Below are 16803 nucleotides of genomic sequence, written 5' to 3'. Positions count from 1 at the left end.
CTGATCAAGTTTGAATGCAGATCAAAATATTCTCTATTTTTGTCTCTATCCCTCTATTTTTAACTTAATTTTTTTGAGGGTCATTGGGGTGGGAAATCTATGTTTTCTTTCACAATATGACTTTTATGGAAACATTTTGCATAACTTCACAACTGGTTTCTTAATTGTGGGTGGAGATAAGGGAGAGAAGCTGGAAGTCAAAAATCTTAGAAACAAATGTAAAAAAATGTTTTGAATGTAACTGGGGAAAATATTAAATAAATAAATAAATACATTTAAAAAATCTCTGATCCTAGTTTTTAATAAAACTATTATGCTTCATGTGACAAGGAAGCAAAATGATTTCTTCACCACTTAAAATATATTCTATTCTCATAAAACAAGTGCTACTCTTACAATATCCTACTTTTTTAAGACAAGATCTCAAAATTTTCTAGACTATATCCTAAGTCTATAATTGTCTTAAAATAATTATGCCCTCCAAAGTCATACTGGAAAAGGTACTTAACAAAATAATTTTATAAGTTTAAAATATATATAAAAAGGTTTTTTAAAAAATAATCCACAGAATAGGACAATACCAGTGGCAATTTAGAATAATGACTCATGATAATAAAACAAACAAACCACACTACCACACACACACACACACACACACACACACACACACACACACACACACAAACATTTAACAGGAGCTATTCAAACAGTATTACAACCACAACACAAATGATCTTCAAAGTTATCAATAATGTACATGAAAGATCTAGGCCATTTGTAATAAAGAAGTAAGATTATAAAGTTTCTTTTGTACAACTTGTCATAGGCATGTATTGATAATGAAGGTTAACAATTACTCTACACATTTAGTGTTTTCTTTCCTATTATCTCAATTCTCTTGCCTGGTTGTTTCACTCACTGCAGATTGGAACCAAATATCACCCTTTTGAAAGCAATTTCCCTTTTTCCTGATTTTTCCTTCACAATGTGATTAATATGGAAATTTGTTTAATATGAGTGAATTTCTCTTTCTTATGATTATTAGTAAAATAAAGACAACCTAATATATCTCTTTATAAGCTAATTGTCATTCTCCATAACAATATTTAAACTCATCAAGTACCAAAACAGTTCTCTAAAAGTTCATCCTTTAGTCCCTAAAACTTTTTCTAGCTAGAGATTTTCAAGTTATCCTGTGAAAAAGAAATATTGCTAATTAAGGGGAACTTGAAATCTTTTACTAGGCTATATAAAATAATTATCTAAAAATAATCAAGTGATATTGAACTGAGGATGAAATAAAAAAGTGATTTCTTGGGGTATTAATGATTTCAGAGTAGCAGATCTCATAGGTGTCAAATATCTGAACAATAAGTGATGTAATGACAAAGCCATTGTTTTAAAAATCTGTTTTAACATTCATTGAGACTGACAGTTTGAGCATAGTATGGAAGATGGAAAACTCAGCAAACAAGATGGTTAGGGGACCAAGATCATACATTTTTCATGAAGAAATGTGTTTCCTGCTCAGGAAAACTAGTATTTTGGAGTTTATGGGCACCCCAATGCTCTACACTTTTTTTTTTTTTTTGGTAAGAGATATGAGTAAAATGCTCTCCTTGATCCAGAAATCTAATTTCAAATCATATTATTAATATAGTTCTGTAATGTCCAGGCCCCAAATCACTCAAACAAGTACATGTCCATCACTGAGAAAGAGATGAAAAATATATCCACTCTTTTCTTCAAAGTCCCTTACACAATAAGCAAGCAGTTTGTCACTTAGCCCCTTAGGAGCTTCAGTTTGTTCTCCATTACTTAATTGATCACTTCTAAGATACAGTAAAATATGATTCTTTCATAGAGATCAGGTTCAAAAACCATAAAAGCAAAAATGGCAATTTTTTTTTTTTTAAGAAATAGGTCCTCAGAGGCAGATTCCAATAGTCTATCAAAGGTGGAAAAGTTTTGGGTCTGGGATTGAACGTGTTTTGACCTTGCTCAAAGTAACTGACTAATCAAGAAAGGCATCAGCATCTGATAAACATAGATAAACTGATTAGCATAATTTTTTCTATTTTAAAAATGTATTTATTTTCAACATAGACTTTTGAAATGTTTTGATTTCTTTTTTTTTCTCTTTCCCTCCTAAGCCTTCCCCTACTGAAAGATGGCAATGAATTTGATACAAATTATACATATACAATCCATTTAAATTTATTTCTATATTAAACGCATTGTAAAAGAACAATCAGAAAAAAGAAAAAAAGAGAAAGAAAAGAAATATGCTTTAAAGTATGTAGAGATTTCATAGTTCTTTCTCTACATTTGACTAGAATTTTCCAAAAAGATGTGTTTTGGAATTATCAGATCATTTTATTGCTGAAAATTTTATCAAAGTGGATCTTTTAGATAACATTGCCATTACTTTGTATAATGATCTCTTGATTTTGCTTACTTTACTCAGCATCAGTTTCTAAGTTTTTCTGAAATCTACCAACTCATCATTTCCTATGAATGATAGTATTTCATGACATTTATATACCAAAATTTGTTCAGCCATTTCCAAATTTATGGGCAGTCCCTCCATTTCTCGTCCATATGTTTTGACCACTTATCACTTGGGAAATGAATCATATTCTTATACATTTGACTTTGTTCTCTACGTGTTTTAAAATAAGATCTTTATAAAAGCACTGAGTATAAATTTTGTTTCCCAGATTTCTATTTCTCTTCTAATCTTGGTTGCATTGCCTTTGGGCAAATCCTTATTTAATTGAAGGTAATCAAAGTCACCCCACTTTGCATTCGCATGTTCTCTATTTTTTGTTTCATTATAAATTACTCTCTTCTCCAAATATCTGACAGGTAAACTATCCCTTCATCTCCTAATTTGTTTGTAGTATCACACTTTACATCTAAATCATAAACCAAGCTCAACTTTATCCTGGTATAGGGTATGAAATGTTGGTGTACATCTAGTTTCTGGCATATCATGTTCCAGTTTTCTCAGTACTTGTTGTCAATAAATGTGTTTTTGTCCTAGAAGCTGCAGTCTTTGGGTTTATCAAATGGCAGATTACTATAATCATTAGACATTTTGTCTTATGTATCTAATCTATTCCACTTATCTACCCCTCTAATTTCTTAATCATTTGGAAATGGTTTAATGACTGCTACCTTATAATGAAGTTTTAGGTCTGGTACAGCTAAGCACCCCTTCCTTTCTCTTTCTCCTTCCTGCTCTTACTTCCATATGTAGTAAGTTAAATTTTTATACTCAACTGAATGTGTGTGTGTAATATTCTCTTTGAGCCAAACCTGTTAAGTTTTGAACACTACTCATAACCTGCTTTTCTTTCCTTTTGTTGCAATGGATTTTTTTTTTTTTTTTGTATCTTCATGTTATTCAATTAATTCCCATTTTACCTCCCTCTTCCTCTTCTCTAAGTGCAATTCCTTTTTTATCTCTTTATTCTTTTTATATCATCACATCAAAAACATCATACACACATACCTCTGTCTATGTATAATGGACTACGTCCCATAGGACATAGTCCTAATAAAGATAGAGTTCTAAAGGGTTTCAAGTATCATCTTCCCATTTAGGGATATAAAAGAGTTTTAAATATATCATTTCCACTGTTTCCTATTTACTTTTTATGCTTCTTTTGAGTCTTGTTTTTGTAGATCAAATATTGTGTTCAGTTCTTGTCTTTCCTCAGAAATGATTGAAAGTTCCCTTTTCACTGAATGTTGATCCTTTTTTTCCCCAAAGTTTATGCTCAGTTTTGCTGAATAGTTAATTATTGGTTGTAATCCAAGCTGTTTTGATTCATGGAATATAATCGCCCAGACCCTCTAATCCCCTAATTTAGAGGCTGTTAAACCCTTTGTAATCTTGACTGTGAGTCCACAGTATTTGAAATGTTTCTTTTTAGTTGTCAATAATATTTTGTTCTTGATCTAGTAATTCTGGAATGTAACCATAGTGTTCCTTGGAAATTTAATTTAGTATATAGAAAATTGATTCAAATTTGTAAGAGATCAAGCCATTCTCCAGTTGATAAATATTCAAAGAATATGAACAGACAATTTTCAGATGATGAAATTGAAACTATTTCCACCCATTTGAAAAAAGTGTTCCAAATCATTATTGATTAGAGAAATGTAAATTAAGACAACTCTTAGTTACACGCCTCTCAGACTGGCTAAGATGACACCCAAGACACATGCAGAAAAAGAGAATGTTGTAATGACAAATGTTGGAGAGGATGTGGGGAAACTGGGACACTGATACATTATTGGTGGAATTGTGAATGGATTCAACTATTCTGGAGAGCAATTTGGAACTATGCTCAAAAAGTTGTCAATTGAAGAATGGCTGGGTAAATTGTGGTAAATGAATGTTATGGAATATTATTTTTCTGTAAGAAGTGACCAGCAAGATGAATATAGAGAGGCTTGGAGAGACTTACATGAACTGATGCTAAGTGAAAAGAGCAGAACCAGGAGATCATTTTATACTTCAACAACAATACTATATGAGGATCAATTCTGATGGAAGTGGCTCTCTTCAACAATGAGAGGATCCAAATCAGTTCCAAATGATCAGTAATGAACAGAACCAGCTACACCCAATGCAAGAACACTGGGAAATGAATGTGGACAATAATATAGCATTTATAGTCTTTCTGTTATTGTTTGCATTTTTGTTTTATTCCCCCAGGTTATTTTCACCTTCTTACTAAATCTGATTTTTCTTGTGTAGCAAGACAACTGTAAAAATATGTATACATATATTGTATTTAACATATATTTTAACATATTTAACATGTATGGGATTACTTGCCATCTAGGGGTGGATGGAAGAAGGGGAAAAGTTGGAACAGAAGTGTTTACAAGGGTCAATGTTGAAAAATGCATGTTTTGTCAATAAAAACTTATAATAAAATTTTTTAAAAGAAAATAAAAAAAGAAATTTCATTTGGGGATTTCTTTCAGTAGGCGACAAGTGGATACAGTTTTTCATTTCAAAGGATTTACTGAGATGACATAGTATGAACAATAAGAGTGTGATATTTTCTCCATCAACCTGTGGCATACTTATCCATATATTACTTCAATATCAAGGGAAAGAGTGGGGGGAATTATATATAATAAACAAGTACAGAGATACACATGAAAACATATGGAACCAAGATAATTTATACTTTTAGTATTAAAATATTTTATAACCTTCCTTTTGTAGTAACAACTTCATGTTCATATCCTACCCCTCCTGAAAGAATGCTTTTAATTTTGAATTTTTTTCTGATTATAAATATATGATACATTTTAAAATACACATTTCTTTGTGAATCATGTAGAGAGAGAAAAATCAGAACAAAGGAAAAACTATGGGTGAGAAAAAACAGACAAATAGGTTAGCATAACATATGTTGATTTGTATTCATTCTCCATAGTTGATTTTCTGGATGCAATTGGCATTTTCTATGTAGTTTATTGGGATTGCCTTGGATCATTGAAGCAGGGAGAAGTAGCAAGTCTTTCATAGTTGATCATCACACAATCTTGCTCTTATTGTGTACAATGTATTCCTGGTTCTGTTTGTTTATCTTAGCATCAGTTCATGTAAATCTTTCCCAGACTTTCTAAAATAAACTTGTTCATCATTTTGTATAAAGAAAAACATTCCATTACCTTCATATAACACTTTTCCATCCATTCCCAAGTTGATGAGCATCTACACATTTTCCAGTTCTTTGCCACCATAAAAAAAAAATCCTGCTTATAAACATTTTTGGCCATGTGGCTCCTTTTCATTCTTTTTATATATCACTTGAAATATTAATGGCACTGCTGGGTTAAAGGATATAGAGTTTTATAGCCCTGTGATCATAGTTCCAAATTTTTCTCCAGAATGGTTGAATTGTTTCACAACTCCACCAACAATGCATTAGTATTGCAGCTTTCTCACATCCACTCTAATGTTTATTATTATCTTTTCCTGTCATTTCACCAAATCTGAGAAATATGAAGTGATACTTTAAGGTTGTTTTAATTTGCATTTCTCTAATCAATAGTGATTCAGAGCATTTTTTCATATGACTATAGATGGTTTTAATTTTGTCATGAGGAAATTGTTCATATCATTTGATCATTTATCAATTGGGGAATGATTTGTACTCTTACAAATTTAGCCCACTTCATATATTATAGAAATGAGACCTTTATCAGAAACACTGGCTATAAAATTTTTTCCTCAGTTTTGTATTTCCCTTTTAATTTTATTTTAACTGATTTTGTTTGTTCAAAAGGTTTTTCAATTTCATATTAAAAAAAAAAGTTGTTTATTTTGCATTTTATAATGTTCTCTAGTCCTTTGATCATCAATTCTTTTGTTCTCTATAGATCTTATATTAAACTATCTCTTGCTATCTTAATTTGCTTATGATATCACTTTTATGCCCAAATCATGTACCCATTTTGACCATATTTTGTATGAAGTATGTAAATCTATGCCAAGTTTCTAACATATTATTTTCCAATTTTCCCTGCAATTTTTGTGAAATAGTAAGTTTTTATCCCAGAAGCTAGAGTTTGGGAACCTATCAAATACTAAATTAATTTAGTCATTGATTATTGTTTTAAGTGTATGGAACCTATTCCATTGTTCCTAAATGGATTCTTTCAGTGATTATTTTACCCTCTGGTTCTAGGATATCAGAACTTTTTTTTTTTTCTTGATAACTCCTTGGAATATGTTGTTCAGGTACTTTTTCTAATGATAGCTTTCAGGTAGCCAAATAACATATAAATTATTATTCTTGAATTTATTTTTGGTAATTTGCTTTTCCAATGAGGTATTTTATGTTTTCTTCTATTTTTTGAAATTTTATATTTTTGATATCTCATAGAATCATTGACTTCTATTTGCCCAATTCTACTTTTTTAAAAAAATTATTTTGTTTAGTATGCTTTTCTACCTTCTTTTTCATTGGTTTATTCTACTTTGAAAGGAGCTGTTTTCTTTTTCAAATTTACTTAATTGAATAAGAAAAAATAGCAAAAAAAAAAAAAGAGAAAAGAAAAAAAAACAAAATAAAATATAAAATATAACCTTGTCATGCATTCACCAGTGTAGAACACCAGAGGGGATTCAAAATATAAAACAATACATTACTATTTCAAGAAAAGATATAAATTAATAGAAGAAATTACATTAATAGGTGTCCATCTTTTCTTTACATCCTTGTATATTTTTCTTTTGTTTTCTGCTGCACCCTTTTTTACTTTATTTTTTTTTTTTCTTTCATTTCCCCACATCCCCTTTGCTGGCTATAGTAAAAAGCACAGATATATTTATATATAGATATATACAAATGTGCATACACAAATTAATTTGATTTTGAAATTCTTTTTTGAGTTCTTCTATAAATTCTCTCTGGATAGTGAGCCATTTCACTTTACTCTTTAGTGTAGAAGTTTTCTTTCTTTCTTTTCTTTACTTTTTTTTTTTTTTTTTTTTTTTTTACTTTAGTATCTTCCTCTGAAGATTTCTTCCTCCTCAGAATTTCTTATTCCCATAATAAGTTTCTATGATTGAGTTCTTTCTTCTTTCCTCCTCCTTCTTTTTTTAATGAGAAATGTTAGTGTAAGGCTCTTTAATAGTGGGGTAGAAGGATAATGCCTCTGGCATCACTTCAATTTTCCCCTCTTTCCTAGAACACCAAACCAAAAGCTCCACCTTTCTGCAAGTACCACAGTAAGCAGCATTTCTGGTCCATAACTTTTGCACTTATTGGTGTGCTGGTTCCTTCTTATTGGGGGCACAGGTGTATCTGCTATTCATAATCAGTAGAGAGTCCCTCAGTCTTCCTGGATTCAGACCTGCAACTACACATGCAGTCTGGGAGATGAATGGGAGAAGTACAGGTAAACTTTCTTTTCTATATGTCTTCAAAACTGTAATTTCATTTGACCCCTTTTGCCAGAGCCTTTGTTACAAAAAGATGTGTTGCATTTTTTTTCTAATCTGCTATTGTATTTTTTTTTATTAAAAAAAAATCGCTACCTGGGTAGAGTACACATGTTCATGTATATCTGTATATGTATATGTATTCACACATATATACATGTGTTTTGTGTTCATATGATATATATATATATGTATGCACATAAGATCTTTAAACAAGAAAATCAGTCATTTAAAGAACAATACTTTTCCTTGCTTCCATTTCTCTCTTTATCCATTCTAGTGCAGATCCTTATCTCCTTGTGCTTGGAGAACTTCAATTTTTTAATCCCTTAACCTCACTCCAGTATATTTTCATTACAGATTTAATGTTAATTAATTAATTTTAATTTCAAATTTATTTATAATTATTTTTAAAATTAATTTTATTAAATTTTAAATATTAATTTTAAAACACAATATTGATCATTTCATATGTCTATTTAATAAATTACAATTACACCCTTTTAACTCTAAAATAAAATATCAAGGATAGAGTACTGGCCCTGTAGACAGGAGGATTTGAGTTCAAATTTGGCCTCAGACACTTGACATTTATTAGCTTTCTGAACCTGGACAAGTCACTTAACCATAATTGCCTCTCAAAAATTAAATAATTTTAGATTTTTTTAGATTTTCATAAAATTCCCATTTCCCTCCTAACCTACTAATTTTGTTTTGTTTTTCCCCATTTTATACCATTTCTAATACATTATGATTCAGGTATTCTAGTCTACCTTCTTTTCCTGTATCAAGACACCTCATCCACAAACACACATATACACACACACGCACACACAGCACACGCACACATGTACTATACTAAGATTCAGGAAGATAGTAACTCTCCCAGGGATATTATAATAAATGTTTAATAGCATTTGGAGAAAAAATAAGCAAAACACATTTTGGCCCTAATGCATAGTAATAATATTTTCTCCATTCTTTATTTTAAAAAGAAAATTAAAATAACACAAATTAGCAAAGATGAGTTCATGTCCTTATTTGTACCTGCAAATTTATAAGGCCTAAATTCTGACATGCAACATTTAAGAATCATGTTAAACTGACTCCTGGAAATTTTTGTGTCTCCTGGGTTTCCCATGGGCATGAGAAAAGAGTCACAAAAACTGCATGTTGACTTTTCAGCATAGTCAGTATTGGAAAGGTTCTACAGAATATGTTGTTGGAAATTTATTTTGTAATGTGTGTTACTGTCCTGATAACAAACAGTGCTCTTTCAAAAATAGCTTGGCAAGCCATTCTTCAATTGATAAATGATGAAAGGATATGAACAGACAATATTCAGATGAAGAAATTGAAACTATTTCTAACCATATGAAATGATGCTCCAAGTCATTATTAATCAGAGAAATGAAAATTAATACAACTCTGAGATACCACTACACACTTGTCAGATTGGCTAGGATGACAGGAAAAGATAATGATGAATGTTGGAGGGGATATGGGAAAACTTGGACACTGATACATTGTTGGTGGAATTGTGAATACATCCAGCCATTCTGGAGAGTGATTTGGAATTATGCTCAAAAAGTTATCAAACTGTGCATACCCTTTGATCCAGCAGTGTTACTACTGGCCTTATATCCCAAAGAGATCTTAAAGAAGGGAAAGGGACCTGTATGTGCAAGAATGTTTGTGGAAGCCTTCTTTTAGTGGCCAGAAACTGGAAACTGAGTGGATGCCCATCAATTGGAGAATGGCTGAATAAATTGTGGTATATGAATGTTATGGAATATTATTAGTCTGTAAGAAATGACTAGCAGGATGATTTCAGAAATGTCTGGAGAGGCTTGCATGAACTGATGCTGAGTGAAATGAGCAGGATCAAGAGATCATGATATATTTCAACAATAATACTATATGATGATCAGTTCTGATGGATATGACTCTCTTCAACATTGAGATGAACCAAATCAGCTCCATTTCTTCAATAATGAATAGAACCAGCTAAATCTAGCAAAAGAACTCTGGGGAATGAGTGAGAACAGCATTTACAATCCCTATGTTTTTGTCCGTCTGCATTTTTGATTTCCTTCACAGGTTAATTGTACATTATTTCAAAGTCCAATTCTTCTGTGCAGCAAAATAACTGTATGGATATACGTACATGTATTGTATTTAACATATACTTTAACATATTTAACATATATTGGTCTATTTAACATATATTGCCATCTGGGAGAGGGGATGGGGAAAGAGGGGAAAAATTAGAACAAAAAGTTTTGCAATTGTCAATGCTAAAAAATTACCCATGCATATATCTTGTAAATAAAAAGCTATAATAAAAAAATAACTTGGCAGTTTTTAAACTGATCTTATTATTATAACAAAATAATTCAAACTTTGCAAGGATGAATTAGAAAAAAGTCATTCTTTGCAGTAGAAATTTTTTTTTCCCATACATTTTCCTAGGTTGAATTTTGTTAATTGCATTGCATTACTTCAAAATAATATATTTATTTATTCTTCATAACTGTATTTTTTGAGATTTGAGTGTTGCACATTTACCTGTTTGACACAAGTAATTTAATCAAAACATCTAAAGGCTACCAGAGAAAAAATGTGAATTAATTTCCTTCACATTCTCAAATGCTAGATGTGATTCTATTCTTGGGTACAATTCTCATTTTCTATTCTTTCTCTGCCTAGGGAAAAGAAGGAAAAAAACATTAATTTATAAAGTTAAATCTAGAACTTATGAAGCTTTCAAGAAGCTATAAATGATTCATTTGTGCTGTTATATGGTGATATATATACACAATTCTTGCTGAAAAACAAAAGTGAATAATATGGCTCAATTCCATTGACTCAGTTAAGGGTTCATTGTTAGTTTAGATTCAACTTAATGCCTTTGGGCACATTCACTTAGGAAACATCAATCTTTCAAACTGATGCTGAATTCCCAACATCCCCAGTCTCAGCATTCTATAAAAATTGCAAGTTGTGATGGTACATTGGTAGTATCATTCAAAAAGCTCCATATAACATAATGTTCATCAGCAGAAAGCTTATACCTGGTTGAACAAAATGGTAACAATTTAACCTTTTTTGTTCATTAATGGAATCTACATTTGTCTGCTTTATGTTTTCACTGTCCTAGACTGAACTTTCATTGAAACCATTTTCCTGCCTTCTACACAGATCCATTTCCAAATTTTATTATATCTCTCCTTCCATCAATCCATATTTCTCCTTCCTATAAATATACTACTTAATGTCTAACTTTTTCAAGAAAATTTTTCTGAAAATTCTCCATTGACTTGAAGTTTGCCAGTTGTAAAATCAATCTTCTTAATGCTCGTTAAATATATATATATATATATATATATATATATATATATATATATATCCTTGTAAAAATGGAGTTCTATTCCCATTCTAATTAATCAATTAAAGGCATAAACTTGGGGTGGAAAATCATAGGATTATTTGAGTACAATAATTGATTTGATTATTGAATTAAGACAGATGGTAACAAAAAGTGAACATTTTGTGATTAGATGAAAATATCAAATTCACCAGTAGTTCTATCTATTAGGAAGCAAGAAAGGTAAGAGTCTTTCATTATGGAAGAATGCTGGTCTATTCTTTAAGGTGCTTTTACAAAGCCCCTAAAAAAGTCCTTTTTGAGTAGAGTAAGATTATTTCTTTCCTCTTTGCCTATTTTCCATTCAACAACCATATAAGATTAGAAAATCCCAAATTCAATAAAATTTCCTACTACCAAAATTTGTAACTGAATCCACTGGTGGTGGCAACATTGGCTATCAGAGCCAGAAAAGTATTAACCATCAACATTTATATAATTTCCAGAAAGCAAATTTGTCTGGAGAAAATAGACAGTGAAAATGGTAGCTAGGTAGCACAGTGGATAGAGCACTAGCCCTGGAGTTCACAGAACCTGAGTTCAAATATGGCCTCAGACATTTAATACTTCCTAGCTTTGTGACCCCAGGCAAGACATAACCCCAATTGCCTCAGCAAAAAAAGAAAAACAAAAACAAAACAGACAGTGACAATTGAAATCTTTCAGTTTTGTTGGTACTTAAGCAAATGAGAGGGAAAGATCAACAGCAATGGAGAAAAAAAAAATTGCCTTTTAAGAAGCCAGTACAGTGGAGCCAAGATGGCGGAGAAGATACGTGCGAACTTCTAGGCTCTCTCTTACCCTCAATACCAATTAATTAATTCAGCCTCAAAAATAATGCTGGACTGGTAAAAATCATGAATATTAGAAAAACAACAACTTACCAACTAAAGATAATCTGGAACTTTGTCAGAAAAGGTCTGCAATGACGGGAGGGGGAAAAGGACCAGCACAGACTGAGAGAGAATAAAGGCTAGCTTACTGTGCTGATTGAGCAGACCAGCAGAGAAGTTAAGCCACTTAAAAAAAAAAAAATTGCCAGAAACTGCATATAGCTAACTCAAACCACAAGTGAGACAGCCGAGTGAAAATAATAAAGATGACAATACTCCCCAAACTAATCTATTTATTCAATGCTATACCAATCAGACTCCCAAGAAACTATTTTAATGACCTAGAAAAAATAACAACAAAATTCATATGGAAGAATAAAAGGTCGAGAATTGCAAGGTAACTCATGAAAAAAAAGTCAGATGAAGGTGGTCTAGGTGTATCTGATCTAAAGCTATATTATATAGCAGCAGTCACCAAAACCATTTGGTGTTGGCTAAGAAATAGACCACTCAATCAATGGAACAGATTAGGTGCAAGGGAGAAAAAAGGGTACATCTATAGCAATCTAGTCTTTGACAAACCCAAAGATACCAACATTAGGGATAAAAATTCATTATTTGAAAAAAAACTGTTGGGAAAACTGGAAATTAGTATGGCAAAAATTAGATATGGATCCATACTTAACACCATATACCAAGACAAGATCAAAATGGGTCCATGATTTAGGCATAAAGAATGATATCATAAATAGATTAGAGAAATAGACAATAGTCTATCTCTCAGACCTGTGGAGTAGGAAGGAATTTATGACCAGAGGAGAACTAGAGATCATTACGGATCACAAAATAGAAGATTTTGATTACATCAAACTAAAAAGTTTCTGTACAAACAATACTAATGCAAACAAGATTAGAAGGGAAATAACAAATTGGGAAAATATTTTTACAGTTAAAGGTTCTAATAAAGGTCTCATTTCCAAAACATATAGAGAACTGACCCTAATTTATAAGAAATCAAACCATTCTCCAATTGATAAATGGTCAAAGGATATGAACAGACAATTCTCAGATGATGAAATTGAAATTATATCCACTCATATGAAAGAGTGTTCCAAATCACTACTGATCAGAGAAATGCAAATTAAGACAACTCTGAGATACCACTATCTACCTGTCAGATTGGCTAAGATGACAGGAACAAATAATGATGAATGTTGGAGGGGATGTGGAAAAACTGGGACACTAATACATTGTTGATGGAGTTGTGAAAGAATACAACCATTCTGGAGACCCATTTGTAACTATGCCCAAAAAGTTATCAAAACTATGCATACCCTTTGATCAAGCATTGCTGCTATTGGGCTTATATCCCAAAGAAATATCAAAGAGGGGAAAGGGTATGTGCCAAAATGTTTGTGGCAGCTCTTTTCATAGTGGCTAGAAACTGCAAGATGAATGGATATTCATCAAGTGGAGAATGGTTGGGTAAATTATGGTATATGAAGGTTATGGAATATTACTGCTCTGTAAGAAATGACCAGCAGGACGAATACAGAGAGGTTTCAAAAGACTTACATCAACTGATGCTGAGCGAAATGAATAAAACCAGAAGATCTCTGTATACTTCAGTGTTGTATGAAGATGTACTCTGATGGAAGTGGATATCTTCAACATAAAGAAGATCCAATTCACTTCCAGTTGATCAATGATGGACAGAAACAACTACATTCAGAGAAGGAACACTGGGAAGTGAATGTAAATTGTTAGTACTACTGTTTATCTACCCAGGTTACTTATAACTTTGCAATCTAATACCTAACATGCAGCAAGAAAATTGGATTTACACACATATATTGTATCTAGGTGTTACTGTAACACATGTAAAATGTATGGGATTGCCTGTCATCTAGGGGAGGGAGTAGAGGGAGGGAGGGAATAATTTGGAAAAACGATTATAAGGGATAATGTTATAAAAAAATTACTCATGCATATATACTGTCAAAAATTTTATAATAAAGTGACTTTGTTTTCAATTTAAAAAAAAGAAAGAAAGAAGGGGACTCAAAAAACAAAGAAAGCAGGATTTCTGAATTGGAAAAAGAAAATAACTCACTAAAAAAAATAGTGAAATGGAAAAAAATTCCACAGAGGAAAATAATTCATTTAAAAACTCAATTGGACATATACAAAAAGAACTAAAAAAGGTGAATGAAGAAAATAACTCATTGAAAATCTCGACTGAACAAATAGAAATGAATGATTCATTGAGATAGCAAGAATCAATCAAACAAAAATCAAAAAAATGAAAAGCTGGAGAAAAAACGTCAAATACTTACTGGGAAAATCTATAGACCTGGAAAATAGATCTAGGAGAAATAATCTGAGGATCATTGGACTTCCTGAAAATTATGAGGAAAAAAAAAAGATCCTAGATTCTATTTTACAGGAAATCATCCAAGAGAACTCTTCAGAGATAATAGAAACACAAGGGAAAATAGGCATTGAAAGAATTCATCAAACAAATTCTGAAAAAGACCCTTCAAGAGAAAAAAAAAAAAAAAAACTCCATGGAATATTGTGGCTAAGGTGCAGAACTGTCAAACTAAGGAAAAAATATTGGAAGCAGCCAGGAAAAAACCAATTCAAATATTGAGGTTCCACAATAAGGGTCACTACATCCACATTAAAGGACTGAAAGGCCTGGAGTCTGATATGCTGAAAGGCAAAAGAACTTGTAATGCAGCCAAGAATAAACTATCCAGCTAAGTTAGCTTTTTCTTCGATGGAAGAAGATGGAAATTTAATGAAAGAGAGGAATTCTGTTTGTTTCCAAGAAAAATAACAGATCTAAACAAAAAATTTGATCTTGAACCACAAGACTCAAGAGAAACAGAAAAAGGTAAAAAGAACTCTTGAGAACTATATTTCTGTTGTGGATATACAGAAAGTCCACATGTATTATTTGATTTTACTGATATAACATAAAAAAGGGAAAGTAGAAAGGGAAAAGTGATAGTATCAGAAAAATAGTAAAAGGGAGGTAAAAAGAGGGAAAATACATCCTAAGAAGAGGCATAGAAAATCTACCACATCTGAGGGAATTTAGAGAGGGGGAGAAACATTGTGTGAATCTTACCCTCATCAGAGTAGGCTCAAAGAGTTAATAATTGACATATTTGTTTTTCAGAGAATTATCTCTCACTTCATTCAAAGGGGGGAGAGGAAAAGGGAAAAGGACAAGAAGAATAAGGGAAGGGTACAAGAAAGGGGAAAAGATTTAAAAGTAGAGGGGAGGGATACTAAAAAGGGAGGGCTCCATGACACAATTGGGGCCCATAAGTCTAATAGTGGGGAAGAAGTTCAGGGGGAACAAGGGAGAAAAAAGCATAATCTGGGGATAATATGATGGCAGGAAATACAGAATTAGTAATTTTAACTGTAAATGTGAATGGAATGAACTCTCCTATTAAGCAGAGGCAGATAGCAGACTGGATCAAAAGTCAGAACCCTACAATATGTTGCTTACAGGAAACACATTTAAAACAGGGAGATACTTACAGATTAAAGGTAAAAGGCTGGAGCAGAATCTATTATGCTTCAAATGAAGTAAAAAAGTAGGGGTGGCAATCTTATCTGAGATCAAGCAAAAGCAGAAATTGATCTAATTAAAAGAGATAAGGAAGGAAACTATATCCTCCTAAAAGATAGCATAAACAATGAAACCATATCAATACTAAACATATATGCACCAAGTGGTATAGCATCTAATTTCCTAAAGGAGAAGTTAAGAGAGTTGCAAGAAGAAATAGACAGCAAAACTATAAGAGTAGGAGATCTCAACCTTGAACTCTCAGAACTAGATAAATCAAACCACAAAACAAATGAGAAGGACATTAAAGAGATAAGTAGAACATGAGAAAAATTAAATATGATAGATCTTTGGAGAAAAATGAATGGTGATAGAAAGGAATATACTTTCTTCTCAGCAGTTCATGGAACCTATACAAAAATTTACCTTATATTAGGATATAAAGATCTCAAAATTAAATGCAGGAAGGCAAAAATAGTAAATGCTTTCTTCTCAGATCAAAATACAATAAAAACTACTTTCAAAAAGAAGTTATAGGTAAATATACCAAAAAGTAATTGGAAACTAAATAATCTCATCTTAAGGAATGATTGGGTGAAGCAGAAAATTATAGAAACTATTAATAATTTCAACCAAGATAATGACACTGTATTAGAAACTAATTCATTGATCTTCTCTGTCTCTATTTTATTCAAGAAAGCCTCTAAAGATATAAAATTTCCCCTTATTACCACTTTAGCTACATTCCACAACAAACAACTGTCGAGATTATAAAATATTTGGGAATCCATCTACCAACGAAAAGTCAGGAATTATATGAGGAAAATTACAAAACACTTGCCACGAAAATAAAGTCACATTTAAATAATTGGAAAGACATAAAGTGCTTTTGGATAGGCCGAGCAAATATTATAAAGATGACAATACTCTCTAAACTAATCTATTTATTTAGTTTTATACCAATCAGACTCCC

This window comes from Sminthopsis crassicaudata, chromosome 3 (assembly GCF_048593235.1).
Source record: "Sminthopsis crassicaudata isolate SCR6 chromosome 3, ASM4859323v1, whole genome shotgun sequence".
In the NCBI taxonomy this organism is placed as follows: Eukaryota; Metazoa; Chordata; class Mammalia; order Dasyuromorphia; family Dasyuridae; genus Sminthopsis; species Sminthopsis crassicaudata.
Note: the sequence above shows the minus strand (reverse complement) of the source record.